The sequence below is a fragment of the Mustela lutreola genome, chromosome 2 (genome assembly GCF_030435805.1).
Source record: "Mustela lutreola isolate mMusLut2 chromosome 2, mMusLut2.pri, whole genome shotgun sequence".
NCBI lineage: Eukaryota > Metazoa > Chordata > Mammalia > Carnivora > Mustelidae > Mustela > Mustela lutreola.
The window spans coordinates 146,913,480-146,925,243 of record NC_081291.1 but is presented as its reverse complement, the minus strand read 5'-3'; the positions used below and the strand labels follow the sequence as shown (position 1 = coordinate 146,925,243).

Sequence of the window (11,764 nt, the reverse complement as noted above, 5' to 3'; positions counted from 1 at the left end):
TATTTACTAAGCTCTCTTCCTTTAGTATTAGAATCTTGGTTTTGTTAGGGGGGGAAATGTAATCAATTAAAAAAAAAACATATTTCTTAGATGCAAGTCTTCCTTCCGTCTAAGGATAACCAGGTGTGACACACTTCTAGTTAATGTGGTGTAAGAAAAAAAAAATCACTGGGTATATGATCCTAGGGTGCCATAACAAAAGATTATAGAGTTGGTGGCTTAAATAACAAAAATTTATTTTTTCACAATTATAGAGGTTAGAAGTCTGAGACCAAAGTGTCTGTTGTGTTAGTTTCTTCCAAAGCCTCTTCTTTCATTGGATTGTACATGGCAACCTTCTCCTTGTATCTTCACATGGTCTTCCCTCTGTGCGTGTCTGTCCTTGTCTCCTCTTCATATAAGGACATGAGTCATAAAAGAGGGGGTTGGGGAGAAGGGGGTGGGATTATGGACATTGGGGAGGGTATGTGATTTGGTGAGTGCTGTGAAGTGTGTAAACCTGGTGATTCACAGACCTGGGGATAAAAATATATGTATATAAAAAATATATGTTTATAAAAAATAAAAAATTTAAAAAAAAAAATAAAATAAACAAAATGACCTCATTTTAACTTAATTACCTTTTTAAGACCCTATATCCAAATACAGTCACATTCTGAGACACTGGGAGTTAGGAATCCAAAATATGAATTTGTAGGGGAAAGCACAGTTCAGCCAACAACAGCAGGGTTTTCAGGAAAGCACCTTACAGGGGCATAAGCCCTATTTTCATGTTGTATTTATTCCTTGTTCTGGCAGGGATGCAGATGAGAGGTCTGAAGCTAGAACAGCCTTTTTGTGATCCTAAAGGTAAAACTAAGAGATCTCAGAATCTTTGATCCTGCCATATTCAAACTGCAAGAATATCATCAACTAACCCTACTTCTGAGCATCTTGGTAAGCACATATTGGAGGTAAAGGAGGGGGAAGGATTTAGAACTTAACTTGTTATTCAAAGTTTCTGTCACATGTAGCTGAACCCAAATACACACTGAGGTGAGCAGTGTTTAATAAATTCTAATTTCCGAGCTCGGAGCGCAGCCGGAGGTCAGGCAGACGGGAGTAACTGGGCGCTGTTCTCTGAGGGCGCACTGAGGAGTGGGGCCCTGGGCTCTCGGCTCCTCCGGGCCGGAGACCAGGAGGCCGCCATTTGTATTCCCGTCCTCTGGAACTCTACGGAAAGCGCTCAGGGAACAAAAGCTCCTGAAAGCAAACCCGAGCGGATTACTCACCCCGGCCCCGGGTAAGGGCGGTGTAATTCCGCCTGGGGCAAAGACACTTGAAAATCACTACAACAGGCCCCTCCCCCAGAAGATCAACAAGAAATCCAGCCGAGACCAAGCTCACCTACCAAGGAGTGCGGTTTCAATACCAAGGAGAGCAGCAGAATTCCAGAGGAGGAGAAAGCCAAGCACGGAACTCATGGCTTTTTCCTGTGATTTTTTTTAGTCTTGCAGTTAATTTAATTTTTTCTTTTTCATTTTTTTTTTTTTTTTTCTCGCCTTCGGGTAAAATTTTTTTTTTAACTGTTACCTTTTTCTTTTTTAACGATTTTTTACTAGTTTATCTAATATATATATATATTTTTTTACATTTTTCTTAGGTGTTTTCTTTTTTAAAAAAAAATTCTTTTCTTTTTTTTTTTTTTTTTTTTTTTTTTTCTTTTTTCTTTCTTCCTTTTTGAACCTCTTTTTATCCCCTTTCTCCCCACTCACGATTTTGGATCTCTTCTAATTTGGCTAAAGCATATTTTCCTGGGGTTGTTGCCACCCTTTTAGTATTTTACTTGCCCCTTCATTTACTCTTATCTGGACAAAATGACAAGACGTAAAAATTCACCACAAAAAAAAGAACAAGAGGCAGTACCGAAGGCTAGGGACCTAATCAATACAGACATCGGTAATATGTCAGATCTAGAGTTCAGAATGACAATTCTCAAGGTTCTAGCCGGGCTCGAAAAAGGCATGGAAGATATTAGAGAAACCCTCTCGAGAGATATAAAAGCCCTTTCTGGAGAAATAAAAGAACTAAAATCTAACCAAGTTGAAATCAAAAAAGCTATTAATGAGGTGCAATCAAAAATGGAGGCTCTCACTGCTAGGATAAATGAGGCAGAAGAAAGAATTAGTGATATAGAAGACCAAATGACAGAGAATAAAGAAGCTGATCAAAAGAGGGACAAACAGCTACTGGACCACGAGGGGAGAATTCGAGAAATAAGTGACACCATAAGACGAAACAACATTAGAATAATTGGGATTCCAGAAGAAGAAGAAAGTGAGAGGGGAGCAGAAGGTATACTGGAGAGAATTATTGGGGAGAATTTCCCCAATATGGCAAAGGGAACAAGCATCAAAATTCAGGAGGTTCAGAGAATGCCCCTCAAAATAAATAAGAATAGGCCCACACCCCGTCACATAATAGTAAAATTTACAAGTCTCAATGACAAAGAGAAAATCCTGAAAGCAGCCCGGGAAAAGAAGTCTGTAACATACAATGGTAAAAATATTAGATTGGCAGCTGACTTATCCACAGAGACCTGGCAGGCCAGAAAGAGCTGGCATGATATTTTCAGAGCACTAAACGAGAAAAACATGCAGCCAAGAATACTATATCCAGCTAGGCTATCATTGAAAATAGAAGGAGAGATTAAAAGCTTCCAGGACAAACAACAACTGAAAGAATTTGCAAATACCAAACCAGCTCTACAGGAAATATTGAAAGGGGTCCTCTAAGCAAAGAGAGAGCCTACAAGTGGTAGATCAGAAAGGAACAGAGACCATATACAGTAACAGTCACCTTACAGGCAATACAATGGCACTAAATTCATATCTCTCAATAGTTACCCTGAATGTGAATGGGCTAAATGCCCCTGTCAAAAGACACAGGGTATCAGAATGGATAAAAAAACAAAACCCATCTATATGTTGCCTCCAAGAAACACATTTTAAGCCCGAAGACACCTCCAGATTTAAAGTGAGGGGGTGGAAAAGAATTTACCATGCTAATGGACATCAGAAGAAAGCAGGAGTGGCAATCCTTATATCAGATCAATTAGATTTTAAGCCAAAGACTGTAATAAGAGATGAGGAAGGACACTATATCATACTCAAAGGGTCTGTCCAACAAGAAGATTTAACAATTTTAAATATCTATGCCCCCAACGTGGGAGCAGCCAACTATATAAACCAATTAATAACAAAATCAAAGAAACACATCAACAACAATACAATAATAGTAGGGGACTTTAATATTCCCCTCACTGAAATGGACAGGTCATCCAAGCAAAAGATCAGCAAGGAAATAAAGGCCTTAAATGACACACTGGACCAGATGGACATCACAGATATATTCAGAATATTTCATCCCAAAGCAACAGAATACACATTCTTCTCTAGTGCACATGGTACATTCTCCAGAATAGATCACATCCTCGGTCCTAAATCAGGACTCAACCGGTATCAAAAGATTGGGATCATTCCCTGCATATTTTCAGACCACAATGCTCTAAAGCTAGAACTCAACCACAAAAGGAAGTTTGGAAAGAACCCAAATACATGGAGACTAAACAGTATCCTTCTAAAGAATGAATGGGTCAACCGGGAAATTAAAGAAGAATTGAAAAAAATCATGGAAACAAATGATAATGAAAATACAACGGTTCAAAATCTGTGGGACACAACAAAGGCAGTCCTGAGAGGAAAATATATAGCGGTACAAGCCTTTCTCAAGAAACAAGAAAGGTCTCAGGTACACAACCTAACCCTACACCTAAAGGAGCTGGAGAAGGAACAAGAAAGAAACCCTAAGCCCAGCAGGAGAAGAGAAATCATAAAGATCAGAGCAGAAATCAATGAAATAGAAACCAAAAAAACAATAGAACAAATCAACGAAACTAGGAGCTGGTTCTTTGAAAGAATTAATAAAATTGATAAACCCCTGGCCCGACTTATCAAAAAGAAAAGAGAAAGGACCCAAATAAATAAAATCATGAATGAAAGAGGAGAGATCACAACTAACACCAAGGAAATACAAACTATTATAAGAACATACTATGAGCAACTCTACGGCAATAAATTTGACAATCTGGAAGAAATGGATGCATTCCTAGAAACATATAAACTACCACAACTGAACCATGAAGAAATAGAAAGCCTGAACAGACCCATAACCAGTAAGGAGATTGAAACAGTCATTAAAAATCTCCAAACAAACAAAAGCCCAGGGCCAGACGGCTTCCCGGGGGAATTCTACCAAACATTTAAAGAAGAACTAATTCCTATTCTCCTGAAACTGTTCCAAAAAATAGAAATGGAAGGAAAACTTCCAAACTCATTTTATGAGGCCAGCATCACCTTGATCCCAAAACCAGACAAGGATCCCACCAAAAAAGAGAGCTATAGACCGATATCCTTGATGAACACAGATGCGAAAATACTCAACAAAATACTAGCCAATCGGATTCAACAGTACATTAAAAAGATTATTCACCACGACCAAGTGGGATTTATTCCAGGGCTGCAAGGTTGGTTCAACATCCGCAAATCAGTCAATGTGATACAACACATCAATAAAAGTAAGAACAAGAACCATATGATACTCTCAATAGATGCTGAAAAAGCATTTGACAAAGTACAACATCCCTTCCTGATCAAAACTCTTCAAAGTGTAGGGATAGAGGGCACATACCTCAATATCATCAAAGCCATCTATGAAAAACCCACCGCAAATATCATTCTCAATGGAGAAAAACTGAAAGCTTTTCCGCTAAGGTCAGGAACACGGCAGGGATGTCCATTATCACCACTGCTATTCAACATCGTACTAGAGGTCCTAGCCTCAGCAATCAGACAACAAAAGGAAATTAAAGGCATCCAAATCGGCAAAGAAGAAGTCAAATTATCACTCTTCGCAGATGATATGATACTATATGTGGAAAACCCAAAAGACTCCACTCCAAAACTGCTAGAACTTATACAGGAATTCAGTAAAGTGTCAGGATATAAAATCAATGCACAGAAATCAGTTGCATTTCTCTACACCAACAGCAAGACAGAAGAAAGAGATATTAAGGAGTCAATCCCATTTACAATTGCATCCAAAACCATAAGATACCTAGGAATAAACCTAACCAAAGAGACACAGAATCTATACTCAGAAAACTATAAAGTACTCATGAAAGAAATTGAGGAAGACACAAAGAAATGGAAAAATGTTCCATGCTCCTGGATTGGAAGAATAAATATTGTGAAAATGTCTATGCTACCTAAAGCAATCTACACATTTAATGCAATTCCTATCAAAGTACCATCCATCTTTTTCAAAGAAATGGAACAAATAATTCTAAAATTTATATGGAACCAGAAAAGACCTCGAATAGCCAAAGGGATATTGAAAAAGAAAGCCAACGTTGGTGGCATCACAATTCCGGACTTCAAGCTCTATTACAAAGCTGTCATCATCAAGACAGCATGGTACTGGCACAAAAACAGACACATAGATCAATGGAACAGAATAGAGAGCCCAGAAATAGACCCTCAACTCTATGGTCAACTAATCTTCGACAAAGCAGGAAAGAATGTCCAATGGAAAAAAGACAGCCTTTTCAATAAATGGTGCTGGGAAAATTGGACAGCCACATGCAGAAAAATGAAATTGGACCATTTCCTTACACCACACACAAAAATAGACTCAAAATGGATGAAGGACCTCAATGTACGAAAGGAATCCATCAAAATCCTTGAGGAGAACACGGGCAGCAACCTCTTCGACCTCTGCCGCTGCAACATCTTCCTAGGAACAACGCAAAAGGCAAGGGAAGCAAGGGAAAAAATGAACTACTGGGATTTCATCAAGATCAAAAGCTTTTGCACAGCAAAGGAAACAGTTAACAAAATCAAAAGACAACTGACAGAATGGGAGAAGATATTTGCAAACGACATATCAGATAAAGGACTAGTGTCCAGAATCTATAAAGAACTTAGCAAACTCAACACCCAAAGAACAAATAATCCAATCAAGAAATGGGCAGAAGACATGAACAGACATTTCTGCAAAGAAGACATCCAGATGGCCAACAGACACATGAAAAAGTGCTCCATATCACTTGGCATCAGGGAAATACAAATCAAAACCACAATGAGATATCACCTCACACCAGTCAGAATGGCTAAAATCAACAAGTCAGGAAATGACAGATGCTGGCGAGGATGCGGAGAAAGGGGAACCCTCCTACACTGTTGGTGGGAATGCAAGCTGGTGCAGCCACTCTGGAAAACAGCATGGAGGTTCCTCAAAATGTTGAAAATAGAACTGCCCTATGACCCAGCAATTGCACTATTGGGTATTTACCCTAAAGATACAAATGTAGTGATCCAAAGGGACACATGCACCCGAATGTTTATAGCAGCAATGTCCACAATAGCCAAACTATGGAAAGAACCTAGATGTCCATCAACAGATGAATGGATCAAGAAGATGTGGTATATATACACAATGGAATACTATGCAGCCATCAAAAGAAATGAAATCTTGCCATTTGCAACAACATGGATGGAACTAGAGCGTATCATGCTTAGCGAAATAAGTCAAGCAGAGAAAGACAACTATCATATGATCTCCCTGATATGAGGAAGTGGTGATGCAACATGGAGGCTTAAGTGGGTAGAAGAATAAATGAAACAAGATGGGATTGGGAGGGAGACAAACCATAAGTGACTCTTAATCTCACAAAACAAACTGAGGGTTGCCGGGGGGAGGGGGTTGGGGAGAAGGGGGTGGGATTATGGACATTGGGGAGGGTATGTGATTTGGTGAGTGCTGTGAAGTGTGTAAACCTGGTGATTCACAGACCTGGGGATAAAAATATATGTATATAAAAAATATATGTTTATAAAAAATTAAAAAAAAAAAAATATGCTCGTAGATAAACAAATGACCATTGCTAAAAAAAAAAAAAAAAAAAAAAAAAAAATAAATTCTAATTTCCAATAATTATAATTAAAAGGTTTTTTTTTTTAAGAAACCTAAATGTTCATCAATGGAGAATATTTTAAAAAACAAGGTAAATGCAAACTGTACAGTCACTGTGAAAATAGTATGGAGGTTCCTCAGAAAGTTAAAAATGGAACTACCCTATAACCCAGCAATTGCACTATTAGGAATTTACTAAAAAGATACAAAAATACAGATTCAAAGGGGTACATGCACCTCAATGTTTACGGTAGCATTATCAACATTAGCCAAACTATGAAAAGAGCCCAAATGTCCTTTGACTGATGAATAAAGAAGAGTCTTTCTAGAGAGCTTAATAAATTATAAATATTATATTGAAATTATATTTAAAGAGAATTCCACTTGCAACATGACAGTGTGAGGAGCATTGTGGACCCATTCTCCAGTAAAAATGGGGGAAAATTTTTTTTGAAAAAGAACAAATTTGAAGGACTCATACTTCCTGATTTCAAAATTTATTACAAAGTTACAGTAATCAAAACTGTATAGTTTTGGCCTAAGAATATATAAAAATCCAGTAGAATAGAATTAAAAACATAGAAATAAACTCAATGTTCTATCAATCTATGATCAATTGATGTTTTACAAGAATGAAAAGACCATTCGATGGGGAAAGAACAGTCTTTTGAGCAAATTATTCTGGAAAACTGTATATCAACATACAAAAGAATGAAATTGGACCTTTATCATGTACAATATACAAAAATTAACAAGAAATTAATCAAAGACATGAATTTAAAATCTGTAACTATAGAACTCTTCAAAGAACATATACATGACCTTGGATTTGGCAATAGAATCTTAAATATGACATCAAAAGCATAGGCAACAGAAGATAAAATAAACTGGACTTGATTAAAATTTTAAAAACTTTGGTTCATTGAAAGGTACCATGGAGAGAATGAAAAGTCAGTCCATTCAACAAATGGTACAAAACCAGCTGGGCATCGACATGAAAAAAAAAAATCCATATACAGACTTTACATCCTTCAAGAAAATTAACTCAAAATAACACAGATCTAAATATAAAATGCAAAACTATAAAATTTCTAAAAGGTAACATAAAAGAAACTTTAGGGCAATGACATTTTTTATATAACACCAAAGTACAGTCCATGAAAGAAATAATTGACCAGCTGGACTTCATTAAAATTAAAAATTCTGCTCTGTGAATGGCAATGTCAAGTGCATGTGAAGACAAGCCACAGACTGGTAGAGAATTTTTAAAACAGATACGTCTGATAGTGGACGCCTATCCAAACTACACAAATAAAAATTTAAACTCAACCAAAAGAAAACAACCCAGTTTAAAAATAGGCAAAAAATAAAAATAAAAAAAAATATCTGAACACACATGGGACCAAAGAAGATATACACATGGAAATAAGCATATGAAAATACGCTCAGTATTATTTACTGCTAAGGAATTACAAGTTAAAACAAAAAAGAGACATCATTGCAAGCTTTCTAGAATGACAAAAATTCAAAACACCACCAACAACAGTTTGTGAGGGTGTGGAGCAACAGGAATTCACATTCACTGCTGGTGAGAATGTAGAATGGTACAGCTACTTCAGAAAATACTTTGGCAGTTTCTTGCAAAGCTAAACTTAGGCTTGCCATAAGATCCAGCAATTGCACGCCTACATATTTACCCAAATGAATTGAAAACTTATGTTCAGGTGAAAACATACATACAAATGTTTAGAAGGTCTTTATGCTCCTCAAAAACTACAATCATGAGTTCCTTCAACAGGTGACAGGATAAACAAACTTGGTATACGATTAAATGGAATAGTATTCAGCAATGAAAAGAAACGAGCTGTCAAGCCACGAAAAGACATGGAGGAACTTTACATGCATATTACAAAATAAAAGAAGCCAGTCTGAAAAAGCTACTTATTGTATGCTTCCACAAGTGTATGACAGTTTGGAAAAGGCAAAACCGTAGTGCTGGTAAACAGATCAGTGGTTACCAGTGGTTACCAGGGGTTCAGTGGGTGGCAAAGGAGGCCTGGTTGATAGGTAAAAGACAAGGGGATTTTAGAGTAGTAAAGCTACTTTGTATGATACTGCAGTGGTGAGTATAAGATGTTAAGCATTTGTCAAAATCCACTGACTTTTATAGCACAAAGAATAAATCTTAATGTATGCAATTTTTAAGAAATAATTTCAGAGTTTGGAGGACCCTGGAATGGAATGTAGAAAGTGGCAAAAGAATTTAAATGTAATACAAATCCCAGTTGGGGGACATTGTATAAAGTATCTGACCAATAATCTGCAAAACTGTCAAGGTCATCTAAAACAAGAGAAGTCTGAGAAACTGTTAAAACCAACAGCTGCCTAAGGAGACTTGACTATTAAATTTAATGTGGTATCCTGGATGGTATCCTAGAACAAAAAAAAAGGAAATTAGGACACAGTTATGAAAAAGAAAAGACAAACCACAAACTGGGAAAAAATATTTGCAAAACATATCCCTGAAAAAGAATCTGTATGTAGGGGCGCCTGCCTGGCTCCGTCAGTGGAGCATGAGATTCTTGATCTCAGGGTTGTGAGTTCAATCCTCACATTGGCTTTAGAACTTTGTATCTAAAAGGTACAAATAACTCTTAAAACTTAACAACAACATAAAACAAGAGGCAAATTAAAAAAATCAGGTGTGGGGAACATTAAAACACTCTATATTACCTTTGAAATAATTCTATAAAATTAAAACTGTTCTAAAATAAATGTTTATTTTTACAAAATCCTTCATAGCTTCATATCAACTTTAAAACAATCCAGATATAAGATTTCATCTCATCTTTGTATAGACAAGTTGGGACAAAGCAGTGAAGTTCATTTATGCTTCATTATTCCTGAAGCATGAGTGATAGGTTCTTGCTTGTTTTATTTTTCCCTAAAGCCAAGGGTGTGTGTGTGTGTGTGTGTGTGTGTGTGTGTGTGTGTGTGTGTGTCTGTCTGTCTTGGGGGCGGAGAGGGGGGACAGTGGAGGAGATAATATGAAATATTTCTTCCATTTTATGATGCTCTTTTTTCACTTTTAAATTTCTAAAGCCAGGATGTTGTCTACAGTTGATGGGAACATTTAATATGGTAGAATTTTGTTTAGTTTGCTTAGGTTCCTTTCCTGTTTGGCTATTATTAAATCTGTTGCACATCTTACAATCTATGGTATTTTATAATTGAAGAAAGATGGCATATGAACTCCATACAGTGTACAGAACAATAATGTCCTTCCCAAAAGAATCTTTCAGTTCCCATTTCAGTTCATGTGACAGGCTAACTCTTCCCCGAGGAGGAAGTTTCATTTGTTTATTTTTGTATTCACAATTGTACTTTGTGAGTTCATAGGTCAAGCTTTACTGAACAGTAAAGTAAAACAGTAAGAAAGCTGAAATGCTGTTTTACATATATACACTCAAGGCCTTTTAACTGTCACCAGCCAAGTTAAAAAATACCCCAAGCTGCTGGTAGCTGAATGTTACATACTTTTTTGTTTCATATCATGCCTCTAGAGAATGGAGTGTGATATTTGGGTAATATCAATACTGAAACCTGTGCCAAACCTCAGCAAAAGTGCAAAATAGATTAAATTTGCATCTTTTGCAAAGCATACTCTCTTACAGATGGATGTTATCACCCATCCTCTCCTCTTTAAAGCCCTCAGCTCTCCCTAGTGGCTCCATCTACTCTCCTCACCGCGGGATTATAATCTTCAAATTCTTTTCCTGACTTTTCCCATTTATAGTTCCCATTTTTTTAGACACTCCTCTGTACTTTCAGATATTACAGATGTGATCATTGACAATGCATGAATACTAATATATTAACACAGGGGTCTGCAAACTCCAGTCTTGGCCAAATAAACTCCTGCCTATTTTTGTAAATATAGTTTCTTTCGATCGAGCCATACCCATTTGTTTAGTATTTAGTAATGTCTTTGGAAGCTTTTGCTCTTCAATGACAAAGTTGAGTATTTGCAACAGAGAGCAAGTAGCCCACAAAGTCTAAAATATTGGCTATCTGGCCTTTTATATAAAGTTTGCTGACCTGTGTTTTGGTCTATCATTGTGTTGGGACATAGGCATCATTTAGGTGGTAATGGATTTGAAAGGGTCCTACTACGTAACAGGAGGTAACCACTGTATTCCTCCTTACTTTTATTTTACAAAAGCATTGTAGAAACAACCCATGAAGCGAAAGTTGTGATAATAATTTTGAGAGAAAACTTTTAAAATGCAGCATGCTGAAAGCACAGGTATTTCAGCAAGATTATCTGACAAATAGGTCACTTTATACCTATAACTGAGAGCGAGACATATTGGCTAAAGTACAGCAAAATTAGGTGACTTCCACAAATATTATTTTCTAAATAGTTTATGTGAACCCAGCTACTGATCTGGTTGTGTATGTTAGAGCCCCACCTTATTAAATAATTTTACTAAAGACTGCTGTAAGGACTTTGTCAGATGCTGATTAAGCCTGTAGATGAAAAATTAGAGAGCAACGGATATGTTGACTGAAAGAATAGTGACCTTAAAAGCTTGAAACAGGAGCTAACTATGCCTACGTGTCACCTAACAGGAATTTAATGAAAAATCTTAATTGTGGTATACAAAACCATTTGTACAGCTATAAAATAGGAGTTTCATGGCTTAGTAGCCTGGGTAGGAAATACATTAGGATTTAGCAGACAGTAAACTCA

At 36.8% G+C, this 11,764-nt stretch overlaps 1 long non-coding RNA gene across 2 annotated transcripts in view; it reads right to left on the bottom strand.

Moving 5' to 3' along the window:
• Positions 1-215: 215 nt before the first annotated feature.
• The window catches only part of LOC131824974 (uncharacterized), a 38,049-nt gene continuing 26,500 nt past the window's right edge, over positions 216-11,764 (bottom strand). For both annotated transcript variants that reach the window (XR_009351069.1, XR_009351070.1), the window contains one exon: positions 216-391. This is a non-coding gene — a long non-coding RNA (uncharacterized LOC131824974). The remainder of the gene's footprint in view (positions 392-11,764) is intronic.